Source organism: Mytilus edulis, chromosome 6 (assembly GCF_963676685.1).
Source record: "Mytilus edulis chromosome 6, xbMytEdul2.2, whole genome shotgun sequence".
Lineage (NCBI taxonomy): Eukaryota > Metazoa > Mollusca > Bivalvia > Mytilida > Mytilidae > Mytilus > Mytilus edulis.
In genome coordinates, this window is record NC_092349.1 from 52,587,991 (window position 1) to 52,607,522 (window position 19,532).

General features: G+C 31.2%; 2 long non-coding RNA genes across 2 annotated transcripts; both read right to left on the reverse strand.

The window, feature by feature from the left end:
- Positions 1–8,129, reverse strand: LOC139526122 (uncharacterized). The gene is made up of 4 exons (XR_011665138.1): positions 8,023–8,129; positions 7,180–7,325; positions 5,711–5,856; positions 1–79 (listed from the first exon to the last, which is right to left on the reverse strand). It is a non-coding gene; the product is annotated as an uncharacterized lncRNA (long non-coding RNA).
- Positions 8,130–12,729: 4,600 nt separating this feature from the next.
- Positions 12,730–18,145, reverse strand: LOC139526123 (uncharacterized). The gene is made up of 3 exons (XR_011665139.1): positions 17,866–18,145; positions 13,218–13,286; positions 12,730–12,874 (listed from the first exon to the last, which is right to left on the reverse strand). It is a non-coding gene; the product is annotated as an uncharacterized lncRNA (long non-coding RNA).
- Between the last annotated feature and the right edge of the window lie 1,387 nt (positions 18,146–19,532).

The window sequence follows — 19,532 nt, forward strand, 5'->3', positions numbered from 1 at the left end:
TTTGTCCAGAGAACGTAATCAGTTTTCGGAGATAATGCACTATTGGCAGTACATTTAATTGGTTCGACTGTATAAAGGGCTATAAAAAAAATAAAAAAAATAGACACATTTGATTTAGCTTTCAATAATGTGAAATAACAATAATTCTATAGATATAGAATATCTACGGTAACTTATAATTGCAGAGAGTCAGAAGTGTTCCTTAGTTTCAACTTGACTTTTGAATATTTAAAATAAATTATGGACCATTAGGGAAACTTCTGTCTGCCTTTTTATCGTTGACAGATAAAGGACCTAGTCAATATTTAGTTACTGCTTTTTTATGTTAAGTCTGTAAAGCAGACTAAGATAATTAATATGCCCTCTTAATGCCAAAGCGACACATATGTCGTTCTGGTGTTGATGCCAAAGCGACATATACGTCGTTTGGGGGTTTGATACCAAGGCGACATATATGTCGTTTCAACAATAGTATATACTATAAATCAAAATTTTGCAATCTTCACTACAGTAAATAATTAAACCTTTATAACATTGTTGACCATCGGTCATCTTAGTGTATTTTGAAGCAATGACGTAATATCCATGACGTCATTATGACGTTATTATTATGGCAAAAGTAAATTGAATTTTCTGTCTCAGAAAAAAACACGTTAACCAGCGGCAAACGGCAACGTTGGTTTTTATATTTGCAGATCTTTGCAAGCACATGACACTGGTGCTGAAATTTAATGATCGACATAAGAGCTGGAAACACAAGATAATTGAATAAGACCGGGTCACCCTTTTGTTTTTGCATCGTTACTTATTAGACTTACATAATAAAAAACACTTATTGACGCATTTCCGACATATTCGATAGACTGTGTGTTGAAAAATGACTTATAAAGTTTCGCACATTACGTATGTTGAATATAAATGTTTATGTGCTTATCCTCTAAGATAGTCCGAAACAGGAAATTGGCCCGTCCACTCATGACAGAATAATGGCACAAGAAAACTCGATTATTAACACTGAAACACTGAAAAGAATGTTAAGATTTGGAATTATGAAAATTTCGAAAAACACTAATTTTCAGCATAGAACTAATCAAAATTCACCTTAAATGATCGATAAAACACACACTGTTAATGTCCACATTTTCCTATCTAAATTGAGTTCCTTTTATCCAAATGGTGTTTGATTGATAAGCGACAAATACTTGCAAGTTGACTTTAAATTGATAAACTCAATTTCATATTTATTAGTTTTCGCCCATTGGAATTTAACTATTATATATACTCCTTTTGATGTTTAAAGTGTTCTTTATTATTGCTAGCTTAGTTCCTGCTATGAAGGTGGAAAGGGTTTATTCATTGTTTTACAAACATACGTTTCGTAAACTTAAGACTTTTATTTGTCTGAATCCCGTTGGAGAACTATTTTATAAACATTTATTTTAGGACTGAAATCGTGTCACTATTAAACATTATATAATATATGGTGCATTATTGACGGACACTTTCAGTCGGCTTCACATAATTGATAGACTAAATATTTAATTTTAAATTTTAACTAAAGCTATTTTAAAACTGAAGTTACGATTAATTAATTGCGTGTCATTTAGTTCAGCGACAAATATTTCATACTTATAATTATAATATAAAAATAAGGGGATTTGGTTTAACTGCCAATGAGCATGATGAGACAACAATCAAACAACGTTGAAATGAAGTGGATGTTAGCAATATTTCAGGCAACGGTACGGCTTTCAACAATGAGAAAAAAAACAGTATAACTAATCGCCTACAGAAGGCCCTGAAATGTAAAATGGGAAACAATTTAATCGAGAAAATGAATGGCCTAATTCATAATACTATATTTGGCTTATTCATACTCGTGTATAACAACTAAGTTTTAATCATTTAATTGAGAGGAAAAAAATGAAAATTAACGAATTTTAACCTTTAAATAGATGTAACTGGTTCTGTATTTCTATTTCCAATATGATTTCTAGGAGATTGTATTGCTCAGGGACTATTCATCTATATCATCATCAGCTTATTTGAATTCCATATAGACCCTTTACAGATCCTTATTTTACATACCGTTTCATGACATTATTTTGGTATTTTTTAGCCATGCATGCATGCACCATCTGAATCTAGCTTGAAATTTTAAAGGCACCAGTCTTTTTTATTTGAAGTCAGACTTTTCCGGATTCAATAGAAGCTAGAGATTTGAATTTCACTAAACGGGAAACCAAAGACCTGGTCATGAAATATTCATAACCAAATTATAGAGAATAAACTGATGGAACAATATGTTCTCCGAGAGTGTTTGACATTCATTTTTGTAATTTATCTTGTCGATAAAATAATTCTCTATTTATCTGTGCGCTGATTCACATTAAAAAATCCAAGATGAACACCCATTATTTTTGGCATTTGTTAGAAGACTTGGAGGAGAACACGAAAAGATATACAAGAGGAGACACCCTCTAGTTGCACAATTTTGTTACACAAAACCAGCAGCGGTTTTTAGGCCTTTAAAATCTGGACCTATTTTTATCTTTTGATTCGGATAATGATGTAGCATATACAATTAAGAAATAGTATAAGTTGTTTTTCACGTGAAAAGTACTAGGAGTATGAATACTAAAATTATTTTAGATAATAGTTACGGGCAATACTTCCTTTCATACTGTTTTGTATTTGCTAGGATTTTGAAATGGATGTGGTTCCTCAGAAATTTACACAAAAGGAATTTCGTGACCTTCATGTTATTTTTTTATATATAGGCCAACATCTAAAGACATAATAAATAAAAAAAAACAATACATATAGAGGTCGACAAACATTCAATACGCAATCACATCTACAAAATGTATAATACTTCATAAAGTAAATAGGCCCGTGTCTAGACGGGGATACATTCAAGCCAGTCTTCTGAATTTATCCCTACACATTATATGCAAGAAAAAAATGTGAGATATAAAAAAAAAAGACTACTGCTCGCATGGTTCATGTATTCAGACAGCACATGACAATGATATGAGGTTAAAATATCCCGACATTACTCGCCTCCTTTTGTATCGGTAATTGTAATATCAAAATGTTACTTATAGAAAGATAAAAGTTCTTGAACATGGATAAAAAAAAAAACGATTATAACTGACGCTTCATTACCCTTTTAGAAGAAATTATGTACGAACCCCTTTCATACAGTGGCGAGGAGAATATTTTCACGAACAACTTTGGGCTATATATTACATTTTTTTAATAAATTTTATGAAGTTATTTCTTATGGGATGTCAATCAACCAATAGATTTTTTTGTTATCACATATCTATTTGTTTATCAGGTTATATTTATCATTGAACAACTATCTCTTACTGGAGATATAAACACTAATTTTTTTATCCTGAAATTTGCCCTATATTTTACCAAAATTGGTTTGAAAAATATTATTATAGATGTCCACATCAGTAGAAAATATTAACAATCAAAGATAAAATTATGACCATATAAACAAATGTACTTCCGGCAATTCCGTGTCTTTCAACATAAGGTTTGTTAAAAATCCGCCCATAAATACCCTAAAATATCTTTTTAAAAACTGTTATATATGATATAAAAATATGTAGCAAAAAATTGTAGGCGGCGCATACTAATTTAAAAAATTCTCTCTCAATTAAAAAAGAACTTTTTATAATTGCACGAATTCAACAGCATTTTGAAAAAAATATCAGTTCACATTTGTAAATCTCCTTGGTCCATCAAGATGCAAATTTGTATAGAAAGATTTTAATCAGTCAAATATAGAATTATAAAAAATGTTCTCCTGGTCACCGCCCCTGTGAATGCCGTTCTTGTAGAAAAAAAAACTACTTTATAAATCAATATGAAAAAAATAACGCCAAAAAGACGACGTCAAAAGAATTCGGCACTGGCGACGTCAAATTGTTATTGCCTATTGACAACGTCGAAACGTTGATTTTTTTAAATCTGGCATCAAGAGGGTTAAGAAGTAAATGTTTTATGACTTTTTTAGCGGTTTCATTATAGGATTAAACACATCAATAACCTCTAGAAAAAATGTGTTTAATCCTTATAATTCTTCAGCGAAACATACGCGATTATTAATTTACATTATTTGTGTGATGGCTGCTATATTTGCCATCAAAAGCACAATGGCATGTCGTAACTAAGGAGTACGTCGCCATCTTAACTTTCTAAAAAACATAAATGTCCGATAAATGCATCAGAATCTAAAATGAAATATAGCACATACCTCAAAAACTTCATTTTAATTAAATATTATCCGAATTTGAAGCGTACACGTAACGAAATAATATTTCCCTTGAAAATTTCCACCCGTATGACGTCGTGTTATGCCAAGACGTAAATTCGGCAAATCCTTCATGAAATTTCGCGGAATTTTATTTAAATTTTATTTTTATACATTTTCGAAGCTTTAGTGCATTTGTTTTATTTCTTTTTTTTGGGGTTATATATGCATTAGAATAGAAACAACTGTTATGCAATTGTTTTATAATCGCAATTTTCTGAAAATCCCAGTATCCTGCAAGAATGTGTATCGCGCATGAATAGATAAACGAAAGTAGTTTCGGAAACATGGTTTATCGAAGTGTAAACCAAGAGAAAAATTCGAATTGACCAATCCAATTCAAGTATTTATAGATATGCAAATGATATAAGAATTATTGCACGATGTACTATTCATATTTTCTATTATATCTAAATGTGTTTGTATCACAGATTTTTTTTTTTACAAAATCAAATAATGCACAGGTAAAACAATATCAGGAAGGCATGATCCGTCCGACTATATACCCCTGGTATTAGTCTGACATAAAAAAAAAAATAGACATCTACCTCTTGTTCACGTTTGCTTCTTTGTTCTGTTGGTTTTTTTTGTTTTGTTTTGTTATTGTGTTGTATACCTTGTTTTCTTCTATTAGATGAGATAAATAGTCTTTAACATATTAATGGATCTACAATCTGCCGATACATGTATTTTTTTTTCTCTAACTGTTTATGACATTTGCAATCTAAATCTTTTGGATGTTGGATTTGTACTGATTGATAATTTAGTCTTAGATGCATGTTTTTTTATAACATATATAAGTTGTTATTGGCTTTGAACTAGCTGTCTGTAAATGCGAGTACTCTCAGATCTGTACTTATTGTTTTTTTATTGTTTGGATATAAAAGTACCCGGCCACGTTCACTATATGTTTTTTTAGTAGATGTATTTCTATTTGTATCCATCTGATGAGATACGCCTTTTTCATCTCCCTTTTTTTTTTTTTTTTTTATATTTACCACATTTACCTAACCTGTGTGTTAACGATGAGGCTAGACTTTCCAGTTGTTGGCTTTTAGCGTTTCGTATCAAAGTAACTCCACAAAAGTACTTCGGAAGCATTTTTATTTTCATGTTGATAGCTTTTTTTGCCGTTTGCATTTGTAACTGGTTTGCACGTGAATACTATGTTGCATAACGACATTTCTTTCAAGGAATATTTTGATTCGTTTGAATTTTATTAAAACATAATAATTAAAAATGAATCTGACAATGCAATTATAAGAAATTATGGCATTACTGGTTTTAGAACTAAAAGAAACGGGACAAAATCAAACTCATTCACAAAAACATAATACAAATATTCTACATGTACGAAGATGCATTTGAACATAACATTACCTGGTCCAGTTATTTGTAATAATAGTGGATCCCCAATGTGAACTTCACTCGGTAACTTTCCATTTTTGTCTGTGATGGCTAGACTTGTCGAATTGGTTGGATCAGTTGGTTTCCTGGTTACTTCATTATATAAGTTTGTTGCTGGGCTAAACAAAAAGTTGCCATATTATACATATGAGCAGTTTACTTCGGACCTAATTTTTCCCATTGCATGTATATTTTCAAAACATGTAAAACCGAGAAAAATATTAGACCTTAACAATGCTAGGTGTGTTTGTTTTGTAACCCAAATACAGTTTTTAGGGGAAAGTGATGTTTATAAAAGTCTATAAGTTCAAACAAAAAGTAGGTTCCGCAATAATTGTTTTTGCCGTTCTTGTTTACAGGTGTTGATAAAAAAAATACGAACGATAAAAACTATATGAATTAGCTGTGAAATAAAAAAAAAAGCATACTATTTGAAATGTTAAATTTCTAGTAAGCAAAACAAGAAAATAAAACTAACATAAAGACACAAGACACAATGTGTCGATCTTAGAGTAACATTATTTTGATAAAAACACGACCTTGTATAATATAAGAACATACTTAATATGACAGAATGTAAAACAATAAGTTTTCATATTAAATATATATTAATACTTGTTCAGTGATGTAGTATCTAATAAAAAAATCAATATTTGTACCAATAAAAAATATTAAGAGATTTTATTTCTAACGGTGTTTTATTCCCCTTTTTAAACAGCTTTTCAAGGGATCATAATTACATAGAACTACATGATTTATAAACAACATTACCGTAGGATTCGATATCCCGTTTTTAATAAGTATTCTACAGGATCAACCGAACTTCCAAATCAAATATTTGTCTTAGTAAAAAAGCTTATCAAAAGTTATTCAGTCAAAAGAAATATTCGACTGTTCACTAAGTAAATATTAATTGAAATTTGAAAAGTATCTTCAAACAATAACATAACGCGCAAGCTGTGAAATAAACACGCAATAGTATTCATAGGGATAAAGCGAACTTCGCCTTAAAAAAAAATAAAAAAATACAATAGGGAACGGAAAACGGAAAAGAAAATTTCAATGGTTGAAACTGAATATTAAACCTAGACCAGGATGAATATAAAGTTTATCTGTCAAGAGTAAGTTTCTTTTGGTTAATCTTCTGTAGTATATTCAGATACATTTGTACCTTGCTATCATTTAGAGCAACGATGTCAACAAGGTAATTATAAATAACATTGAATTTGAAACTGAAATTGTGTGGAATTTTGAGGGATCTTAACTGAGTTAATATACCATAACAAAAATAAAAGTGTGATTCATAACACTATAGTATGAAGTTTGTTTGTAAAGGGACACACTTGGTGCCGAAAGGAAAACATACAATTGGACGAAAACTTTGATAGGGTTCGCATTGATTAATTATTTTTGACACACTTTTATGAAACTTTCTATCTTACGTAGCTATCTTGACACTAGAGTTAACAGATGCCACAAATGATCCGGCGGTTTTACATTCCAGTTGATAAAAATGTGCATTCTTTCCACCGGCTATTTTTGAACTGTTTTCGCCTTTTACATACAGCACATTTACTTTCTTCTGATTCTAATGAAAATAAATAAACACAACTAATTAACACTAACAATGATTGAATAAATAATTATACTCAACTATTTCTTTTACATTACTTTGACTGACTCTATCGGTTGTGTCGTGTGCAAACCGGAGAAATGTCACCATTACTTGTGCTGCTACATGTATGTTCTCATATTAAATAAATGAAGAAAGAAAAAAGTAGTGTAGATTTATAGAAAACAATTCTCCTTGGTATTCTACTTATTTCGTTTGTATACCAAAATGTCGTGATGAAAAAATTCAATTGGTATTTCATGCTTACATATCTTATACTTTTTTTATAAGAATGTGTTTCGGACGCGTAAAAGTTATAAAGTGTTTTTTCCATGTATATTATCTCTTTCAACAAACAGATGTAGTAATAATATGACCTCTCAAAATAAGTGTATATTGGGGCTGTGATACATACGAGTTTTTGACCATCGAGGGGTTTGTGATATAATTTGGATACATATTATATCATACTTGTTTAGGTACACTTTTAACCAATAAAAGAGGGAGGTAGACGATATTTTGCTCTATTAAGTTTTCGGAGTTGATCATTAAAAGAACGGAAACTACAATCGTGATGAGTAAATTTTGAAGACATTTTTTTTCTCTTCTTTACTACACCACAACTTATAATAGGCAGCATTGTATATTTTGCTGAAGATTTTACATTTCTCACCTTGAAACCGCACGTCGACTCATTTAAATGACAATATTTAGCACCAGTTAGAATGACAATATCTGATTTATTCACTCCCTTTATTTCTAAGATAGTACCATTTGTTGCACATGCTGAATAATAAAAAAAAAAACATGTACATTATTTTTCAAATTTACAAAAAAAAAAACTTCAGATTGAAAAAACTCGAATAGAACAATGACTTGCATCTTTTCTTAAAAACTCAACTTATACGAGCTTGCACAGCTATATATTCTATGAGCGAACAAAGAAACATGTCAGTTTTTCATTTTATTTTTACTATATACACATGTACATTATTTTTAAAAGTAATTGGAGGTTTGTTGACGTTTAAATTGTAGCTTAATAAATATGAATAGAATATTTATCTAGTTTTGAAACGAACTAATGATTACAATCTAGTGTAATTTATGATATTTAAAAAAAAAAATGGAAGCAAAAGTTAGACAATATAAGTTCACGGTTGTTTAAATTTTATAAAACAATCCAAAATACACACCAAGGTGACAAATAAACAAACTAATATATACGCTAAAAAGTATGAGAACGGGGTCGGCAGACGGGTACACGTCTTATGCTATGCATACATGACTCGCAATGTCAATCTATTCCCAGTCAAGGTTACAAAAAGGATAAGACACAATCTTCCTAAGTTTCAGCAACCAAAAATGCGAACAAATGTTCGATGAATGATCGTGGTAATACAAAAATATTTCAATTTTAACACACTTAACTAAATTGATAAACTCGTGATTACTAGTATACTTAGGGAGCATGTCTTTCTAACACAAACGATGCAAACGACTAAGCGCGCACATGTTTTGATCATTTGTTTCTAACATACTTTTGTAAAGTTTACATAGACTTTGACAAACTATGCAATTGCTAAAGATGCGTCTACAGTTTGTCGTTCCTCTTTTGTTAGTACAAATGCTACATTTGTTTCGAACTTTAACTTAATCAAACGATATATTTTTGCTACGTTTGTAAAAAGTCTGTTTACCAACAACGTGTGCATGCATTATTGAAAGTTCAAACAGGGGCAGTAAAGACTTATTAAACGTTGTATTTTTGCTACTTTCTTAGCGTTTAGAAAACATCACCAAACGGGAAAAAACGTTAACAAAATTTTGGTCAGAAAGAAATGCAGCCTAAATCGTTCAACAACAAATTAGATTATAGTTGTTTCTTTTATTAAAGAGTCATTAGAACTGAGGAAAGAAAACCAATAACTTTTTTTAAAAAGAATTAAATTATTGTCGAGTTTTCATAATGTTTGTTTTTACTATGTATTTGCCATATAACCGAAAACTGTTTTTTTTCTTGGTTTTGCAAATAAAGTATTGTGCAACATGGAAAAAAAAGTTAATTTACGTGACTATAATAATTTTTATTCTCTAAAGACTTCCTGGTTCATAGTGTAATAAATTCTTCAAGGAGATGTCTCATTATTTCGGATATTAGCATTTCATAGATCTTGATAAATTCGGCTGTTTACAGTTTCTATCTATCTGTTATAGATTATGAGATAATAGGCAAAACACTAAAATCAGGAAACAAATCTTCATTTACAAACATAACCGGGTTAGAAATCTTTAAAGGGTCATTTAATGGTTTAAGTTTTTAATTAGCATTTTTGTAGATCTTGTATACCTGTTCATATTTGCTTTTATCAGTTTTGTACTTGATAAAGTTATGAGTGGAAATGATTTACGGGCAATTCCTCCTGAAGCAATGGCGGTTTTGTATGTTAGATGACTATGGAAAAAAACATACTTCATACAAAATACCCTAAGAATCATTCACCCAAAGTTTTGCTGAAATTGGTTCAGTAGTTATAGAGGAGAATATCTTTGAAAAAGGTCACGACGAAGACGACGACAAACACCAAATAGCGGCAGCAGCTCAGGTGAAATAAAAAGAGATGGTAAATACTAAAGCGATATTCAAAATGTTTTAAATGCGTTTAATCACATTTTGGGTTTCAAATGAAATATATAATTACGTGAATGTTATCCAGGTGAAAAACTATAAAATAAAACAAAAAGACAAAAGAAACACACAAATTCCATTTAATTCTTAAACTTGTAAATTTCTTTTAAAAATAATTAGAATTAATTTTTTTTTAAATAAGTCCAAATTTTGACACAATATTTTTAAACTCCTAATTCTTTGAAATTTGAGATTTGTTTAGTTTCTAGTTATAACACCACGAAACCACATTTTCCATCCAAAATAAGAAATACATGTATGTTGCAGGCAAAACTAAAGTCGTGTTTATCTGTTCACCTAAAACAAAGAGTTTGGCCTTGGTGTTCAATGTTTCATAGACGTTTTTATCTAAATTAAATGTCTATTTCAAAAATGACTTTTATCAGATATAGCAGAATTCAAAGTGGTCTTTTCTTGCTCCATCTTTAGTTTTTCTTTGATTTTTTTTGTTTTGTAAACTATTTTATCATTCCTTTTTAGATTATTACTTTTCTTTGACTTAATAATATGTTTATTTTTCTTGTCCTCATGGTATATTCCACTGGTGTGAATCAATCAGATAAAAATCAGTTATCCTTATTTGATCACTAGTATTTACATGTAGTACTTCATGAATAAATGGATCTTTGGAAAATTCACGGAAGAGGCAACAATCAAACAACACAAAACAACTTGATTATGCTATTTTTCAATTACAGGCAGTCATGATGCTTGTTCACTTTGTTGTATGCTTAGTAATGTGTATTTGTTTTGGAGTTTAGTGTGACGTCCATTTTCACTGAACTAGTACACATTTTTATTTAGGGGTCAGCAGAGGCCCACCTCCGAGTGCAGGATTTTCTCGCTGCGTTGAAGACGAATTCGGCTGTTATCTGCTCTCAGGTCGGGTTGTTGTCTCTTTTACATATTCCCCATCTCCATTTTCAATTTTATACACATTTGTGGAAATGAATATCTTGTACGATAAGAAGATGTGGTATGGTTGTCGATGAGCTTTTTATCCTCAAAAGTTCAAATGAATGCATTTTAACAATTATAAGCAACCGTACGACCTTCAATAATGAGAAAACTCATACCGTATGGTCGGCTTTATAAATTCCTGAAATGAATTATATGAAACAATTCAAATGAGAAAACTAACAGCCTAATCCATAACAAAACAATATACAAAAACAAATATGACAGACATGAACCAACGACAAATACTAAACTACAGACTAATGACTTGGGACAGACACATAAAGAGTGTGGTGGGATACACCATATCTGTGAGCCACAAACCCCCCTGATCTGAGACAGTGGTAAAACAGCACAGCAACGAAACAAACTGTAACCATTACTTGAAAAGGCTTAACTCATCAAGTCGATATAAATAAAAAACCTCCAACAAAAGCACAAACAGGACGTGGCAGGGTATATATCCATTCTCTCATCCCTACATTTGAAACTACAAAAAGACACTGGTACAGATCTGAGATTACTCGCAGTTACTGACAACTAGTTCAAAGCCAATAACTACATGTACTAATAAAATAATCATACATCTAAAACTAATTATATATAAAATATCAATAAGTCCACATCCAACATTGCTTATTTTTTGAACTATTAAACATTTGTACAGGTATATTTCTAGGTTTATATTAAACTGTGACATAAAAAAAATCGAAACAGCCAAAACAAATTACGACTGTGCCGATCAGCCGACGTGCAGTATATTCGTAATTCGTAATTGATATGGACCAAAGCGTGTGAAGGGCTTTCCATTAGAAAATGTATTTTTGATAATATGAACTGTTTACAGTTACTCTCTATCGGCTTCTTTTCTTGAGGACAAGAACTTGATAATGTAAAAATCCTTATAAAATGATATGAATATTGTAAAACATACTGACCAAGGTTTTCTACTTAAATGTTCAAGGTAGTCATTATTCATACCAAAAACAGAAAAAAACATCTCGTAATAATTTCATTCATTTTAAGTTGATTTTTTTTGGCTGGGGTGGGGGTGTTGGAGTGGATGGAATGTATAAAAAAGATTAGGTGGTTTGCGTGTAAGCCTATCCAACAGAAATTAATGGACTGCAACCAAGAAAAATGTATAATCGAATAAACGGAGTGTGTGCGGAAAACTCAGCCTGCAATGAAAATTGAAACATTTATTTAAAGCGACTAATACCTGAATTAAACTTAAGTATAAAAATCAGAAGGCCCTTCTGGATAACAAACGGGACGTGTTATGATTTTCAAAACTATTCATTATTAAAGACTTTAACAATGATCATGTATAACCCCTCATGTGTACGTATAACAAACAACGGGCCTTTTCAGAAAGTTTTACAGCAGACATCAGCACAAAATATCGGGGTTATATCTTCTTATATACGCTCATCTCAGCCTAACTTTTGATATAATGTAACAATTCAAGAACCATGTTAACAGTAAGCATAAATTGTAAATTATAACTCACAATATAGCAAAAGACATAAAGTACCGTTCTAAGAGTGTTTTTATAAGTCAGAGCTAGTGCATTAATCATGTTAATTCAAGCAAATTCTTAACTGATAAATAAATATTATGTGTAATCTTATTATAAATTATCAAGCCTATAACGAGGGTTTAGTTTAATGTCTTCCACAATTTATATTTGTGAAGAAGGGTCTGAATGTGTAATGTACATAAACTTACTGAATTCCAAAGGGGGAGGTTTGGTTACTGCAGGTGTTATTCCTGTTGGTGCTTTTGTTTTTCCTATTGTTGTTTGTGTGCTTCCTGTTGGTGCTTGTGTTGTTGCAGCATGTGTTTTCGTTATTAATATCGCTATTGTGCAATAATAAAACTAAAATAAAAAGATATCCATCTCAATTCATGAAATGTAAATAGTTTTGGAGGTCCGTAACTTTAAAACTATGGGATAGTCAATTATTTATTTCAAAGAAAACAATTATTCCTCGAAATTTAAAAAAATAAAGGGATATAACTGAAGGTATTTTATGTTAAAATTAGACAATTATACATTAGATAAATAATAATACCAAGACGTCTTTGTATTATTTTAAAAATAAAAAAAATTATTTGATATTGCATTTATGATACTTATATACAGTCACATTTTAAAAAAAAAAGACAAAGAAAAATAGTGGTTACTTTTCAAATATAAAAAAAAATATAAGACTTCTTACTAGTGATAGCATAACACCTGTTGATAATGCCATGATTTTGTTGAAAATCCCTGTGACTAATATCTAAATCTGAAATAAGAAATGAAAAAAAATGCTTACGAGTCACTGGAACAAAAAATGTTAATTCGCCTTGAGAAGGGTACTCTTATAGATTTATCTCTTTTGATATACTAAGTATGATCTTCCGTAAAGACTAAGCATAGATCTAGTTCCAGCTCTTCGATCGTTTTCTATAAAATCAGTCAAAATGCGAACGAAGTCACTATTTTATTTATTAAATGACACATTTAAAAGTTTTATGTTGTCTGCATATAGATTCTACAACTGCATAACGTTTAATACGATATTTATCCACTCGGCATTATAAGTCGAGAGTGGGAATTATCGCTATTTTGTGCTTTGTTCCTTTGATCTTTTTTGTGATAATTTTTCATATCATGCTACTCGCTTGAGATGGAAAATTATCTCTAGAAACTAAGAAGGCACGTGGCGTTGCTAATGAAATTGACATGAAATTAACGTCGTCACAGGTAAAATAGCGATAAACAGATTAGCATTGGTCTCAACTCGACTGCTTTTCTTGAGATGATTCAACGATAATTTAAAAATATCGTATATATATAATAATAATACGATATGAAGACAAACGTGTTCGGTCATCTGCAAAAAAGGTATGTTCTTTATATGTGACATCATCAGGTATGGTCGCCTGTTTTGCAACATGACAAAAGGAATTCACGAAAAGTTGACGTAACAATTAAGAGATAACTGTATTGTATTTGAAGCTTTAAGGACGTCCATCGCATGCGTCATTATGTTTCGCGGATTTCAAATGCAACTACGGGATTGGATAATGTTTAGAATGCCGCGAGAGTTACACATAATGTACGCGTTTTAACCTTTTGAATCTAGGAGTTCACGTTAGTACTGGTCGTAGCCAAAAAAAATCAGAATATACACAAAGTCAACGTGAAACAGTATGGTTGTGTTTCTACTTTGAATATATTACGATATTTGATTTAGCCCGGACATTTATTGTCTGTTGTCTCTTTTCGTATAATATAACACTAGCTGACTTGATATTCGTGGAATAGTAAGTTTATTGTCCCCACGGATACAACTATTGCTCTCGGCTACGCCTCAGGGCAATAGTTGCACCTAGGGGACAATTAACTTACTATTCAACTAATACCCAGTTAATAAGTATACAATGTTATTCATACACATCTAGCACATATTAGATGAGGAAAACAATCATCCTAGCTAGTAGAGTATACTAGTAGCCTAACAGATAACCAATCAATCTGTTTGTAGGACAAGGCTACCTTGAAAGGAGGGTAGTATACCTTACCTTATAATGACTTCACGGTTCAGCTAGCAAGCAAGCTAACCAAAAATATTACTTTTACCTACACACCTAGTCCAATTGGCTGTAAGTGCATATATACTCTGTCTTAATATTAACATCATCCGGAATACAGCTGTTTACATCCTGTTTAAGACATGAATCACTATTTTCTCGAGTGCTCTTTACCCGATGAAGCGAGAGAAATGTTTCTTTAAAATTAGAAAAATATGTTATATCAACGGAGCTTCTATTGACTGGTGATGGAGACCTTACATTTTGAAAAGCTAAATGAAATAAGTCTTTACAATCTTGTAGCAGAATTCACAAAGATTTTATTTTATAACATTCAATTAAAATTCTTAATTATTTTTTCTCACCATTTACTCTAGTACAACCTTATTATTTAATATGATATTGTATTTTTGTTCTTGTTTATAATTGTATGACATGCATACCCTTTTCGTTGTCGTCATTATTTAGACAAATAACACACAGTTAAGAGGGTGGTAGATCAGATTGGTACTCCGACAAAACATTGTCATCCACTGCGGAGCCAAGGTTGACAATGATTTCCAAGGGGTACCAATCTGCTCTATCATCCTCTCAGCTAAAAAAACTTTATGGAAATTCAATTCATGGGAAACTGGGATGCACTTTCTCTGGCTGCCTGCTGAATTTGACCTTGTATACCATTTATTTCACCAGGAATAGATATTCTTACAGTTCTTCAAGTGGATACAGATGTATACTCTCAATTTCATAATACCAGTATGGTATACAATGTATAGCCTCCATTTGTATTTTATTTTCTGTTATTTTTGTCGTTGGTATACTGACTCGTTGACGTATACGGGCTTAACTCATTTTCTCTTATTATAAGCTTTAAGAACATTTGATAAGTTATAGGTGATATCAGTGCGAGTTACGTGGCACATTATATACTAGTAGCAAGAAAGCATTTATATCACTTAAAATTCAGTGTAAAATTTGCATTCAGCAAACAAAAATAAGCTAATCAGAAAGTTTCGCAACGTTAAGGGCATACGATACAGTTTTGATCCCGTATTTACAGTTTGATGAAACTTTCTATATAGGCTAATTTTTGCCTGGTTAAATCAAATTTGTAATAAAAATATACCTTCATGCGCTACTTTTTGAGTTAAATGAGGTCGAAATTCTGTATATTTGCTAAAAATTCGGATTTCTGGCCGTATTTTCCCTTTCGAAAGAAATCCATAACTTTTTTGTTTTAAAAGATAAACACAAATTGTTTTTTGTTGAATAATTTGTAATTTCTGTATTTTATAAGTATCCTAAAAATTTATGTCTTTTTTACTAAAAAAATAAGTCATATTTATCAAATTGTCATGAATTGAAAAAAAAAACGTAATTTTTTGCCGTATATTTATTAAAATTTAAAAAATTGCACTATTTACAGTTTTATAAAAGGAGTAGGTCCGGTAAGGACCGATTTTGGCCTCAAATTTCAGTTTCATTTGACGAAAGATTTTGACCACTTTTTAAACACTTAAGTGTCTATTTCATATGATGCAATTAGTTTATGTGAAAGATTTTAACTTATTTAGTCATTAAAAACGATCCGATTCTGGGTCAAATATGAGAAATCTACCAAATATGCGAAAAAATGTCACTTTTCAGATGGTTTTTGTCAAAAACGAAAGTGGCCGCATCCGTGTTCATCCTCAATCTTTATATATGTTATGTATTATCATTAAATACAACTTCCATTTCAATATTTTGGATGAGCACGAATGCGGCCACTTTCGTTTTACACGGAAACCGTCTAAAATTTAACTGAAATGCTGGAATTGTGAAGATTTCAGTAATTTAGCATGAATTAATGGTGCTAGTTCTCAATATATGTGCATTGTATTGGCAAAAAGAGCCCATATTTATGTAGCAGAACCTTTCTACTATCCAATAAATGACTAAAAGTTTACATTTTAACAATTTTGTAAAACTGCTATATTTTGTGGCCAAAAAGGGGCCTTACTGGACCTACTCCTTTGGTCCACATAATCTCCCTGCAAAATGAAACAAAATGTCTTTTTAAAAAAGAGGGGTCCATGAACTCGTTTTCAATTAAAATCAGTTTGAATGATAAAAATCAGTCGAAAACTGCATCTTTTCCCGATAAGTCACCGTTTGACGTCGCGAAAATAACATTTTACGTTAGCAACGTCATTACCTTCCCTGTAATTGTATCGTATGCCCTTAAAACAATCAGAATGAATATGTTACCTGTACAATGTACATGCCATGTTCTGAAGTACAAACATATGTAGTAGCTAAGATGTTACCGATATACTTTAAGTCATGTCTATATGTCTTTGTTCTTTTTTATTCATAGTCAAGGAAATCCAATCAAGCAAGCTGACCACTTGATGAAATGTTGGTTTTACTCATTGTTGAAGGCCATACAATGACACCTATATTTGTTAACTTCTATTTCATGTGTTCTCTGGTGGAGAGTTATCTTATTTGTAATCCTACCACATCTTATTTTATATATCCGTATTATTATGTTCTGTTTGTACATATTACGAAGTTATATTAGTCCGGGATTGATATATTATTATGAACACGATGCAAATGATTGCATTGTCAAGTTTCTGGATAGTAATATCAAATTTCAATATCTCATTTAAGGACTTGCAGTAATTGAAGATGCAAGTCGAGAAGAATACCTTGGAAAACTTAACATACATTTGTAGTAATGAATAGTAGGTTTATATCGACATTGAAAATATTCAACATATTTTTTCCTTCAAATGTTTCTTCAAAGACTACCTTTGAATTACTGATTTACCGCAAAAATAAAATATTACTGGAATACTTATTAACGTACAGAATCAGTATATAGAAATAGCAAAAAACACAATTCCCTTTATGTACATTTATAATTTATACTAAGTTGCTATATAATATAACTATTGGGAAAATAGATTTTGAAATTTTGTTTTTCAAATATTCGGAAAAATTATAGTTAAAATTGAGAATGGAAATGGGGAATGTGTCAAAGAAACAACAACCCGACCAAAGAGCAAATAAGAACCGAAGGCCACAAATGGGTCTTCAGTGCAGCAAGAAAATCCCGCACCGGAGGCATGCAGTTGTCTTTCTCCTCCTTCGAAATAAAAGGTTACAAACGAATGTGTGATTTTTTTTTTTTATATTAAATGAAATAAATCAAAACTTTTCAATATCCGAATTATTTCTGATTTAAAAAAAAATATATTCATGGTAAACGGTATATAAAAACTGTGAAGCAATACGTACTAGCTAATGGAAAACAATATTCCGTTCACTTCAAAGTATAGAACTGGTCTGTTTTAAAAGGAAATATACTGTGAACATTTAAATACTAGAGATTAAAAGAGGCGGTTACTCCTGTAGGAATAATTCATGACATCCCGTATCTCACACCTTAATATCTGATAAAGAAAATTGATAAGATTCTTCAAATAATAGGAATCAAAATTTCTGAATCACTCTGGATCTTGTGGCATATGTTTACAAGGTTAATATTTACAGATTTAAACAAGACAGAGTTATGAACACCTAATTAATGCAAAAGCTTTAATCGTTGTTTTCCGACTTCGATCTCAACTGGTACATGCTTCGGAAAGTAAGAACAAAACGCAAGAAAAAAACAAAAAAACAACATAAAACCTAACAAAAAGAAAGCTAGATGTGTCGGGTCGAAACCAGTCTTCAAAAGTTTAAAAACTGCAATATCAACAACACACGTAGACACAAACACTTATAGGAAGATGTGGTATGAGTGCCAATGAGACAACTCTCCATCCAAGTCATAATTTATAAAGATTAGCCATCATAGGTCAAACATGCATGGATACATTTGTAGTTTCCAGGGTTGAGTTCAATATCGTAGCAGCTACATTGTACGTAGCCGCTACGTAGCTGCTATCAATAGCTATGTAACAACTAGTCTATAGCTACACGTTCAATAGTCAAAATCTACGTAGCACTACGTAGCTGCTACGATATTGAACGCAGCCCTGCTCTCAAGGCCAATGCTAGTTTGAGGAAAAAACCCTTGATCAATGAGTAATTAAATTTCAAACTATCAGCAAACAGGAAGTGGATGTACATGTACTGTAGATATAACAAAATGTGTTGAAACGTCATGAAAATCGGCATAGCGACACGAAACGTAAACTTGATCTGTAACTCATCATGGTAGACGCATATACCAAAAATCGGCCCAATATCTGAAAGAAGTCCAAAGCCCGTAATTTCGGCTAAAATATTCTTAGCAGAACGAAACTTAAACTTGATCTGTAACGTATTATTTTCTCACATACCAAAAACAGCCCAATATCTGTCGGCATTTAGAAAGAAAAGTCCGTATAACTGTGATTTCCAACAATTTATCAAATCCGAAGTCCGTAATTTCGTAAAAAAATTAACAGAGCGGAACGAAACTTCAACTTAATGATCTGTAACTCGTCATGGTTAATTCACATACAAAAAACCTGAAGGAGTTTAGATAAAAAAAAATATATGCGTAAAATGGTTAAATGCAAAATGACTGTATGTCGGATTGACAAGATGACGAGATGACGGAATAACAGAATGACGAAATGACGGACAAGGGTATAACTTTGTTGCAAGGCCCTAAAAACTGAAAAAAAAGATAAGGTTTGACAGCTGCATATTTAGTATAGCTTATAACGTAGATTGTCAGTACAAAAGGGAAATAATAATATAACATAATACAACCCAACAAACAAACACAGTCATATAATGGTAATGTTTTAGAGGTTAGACTTTAATGATAGATTTTAACATGTGCTGTTATCATGTACTCTATAATAATGGAAACGATTAAAAAAGAAAGAAAACAGACACACACTACTAATCAACTCTGTTGTGTGTTTCTTTTGAAGGGACTGAAATGTTCTCTTGTTCCAAGCAATGGG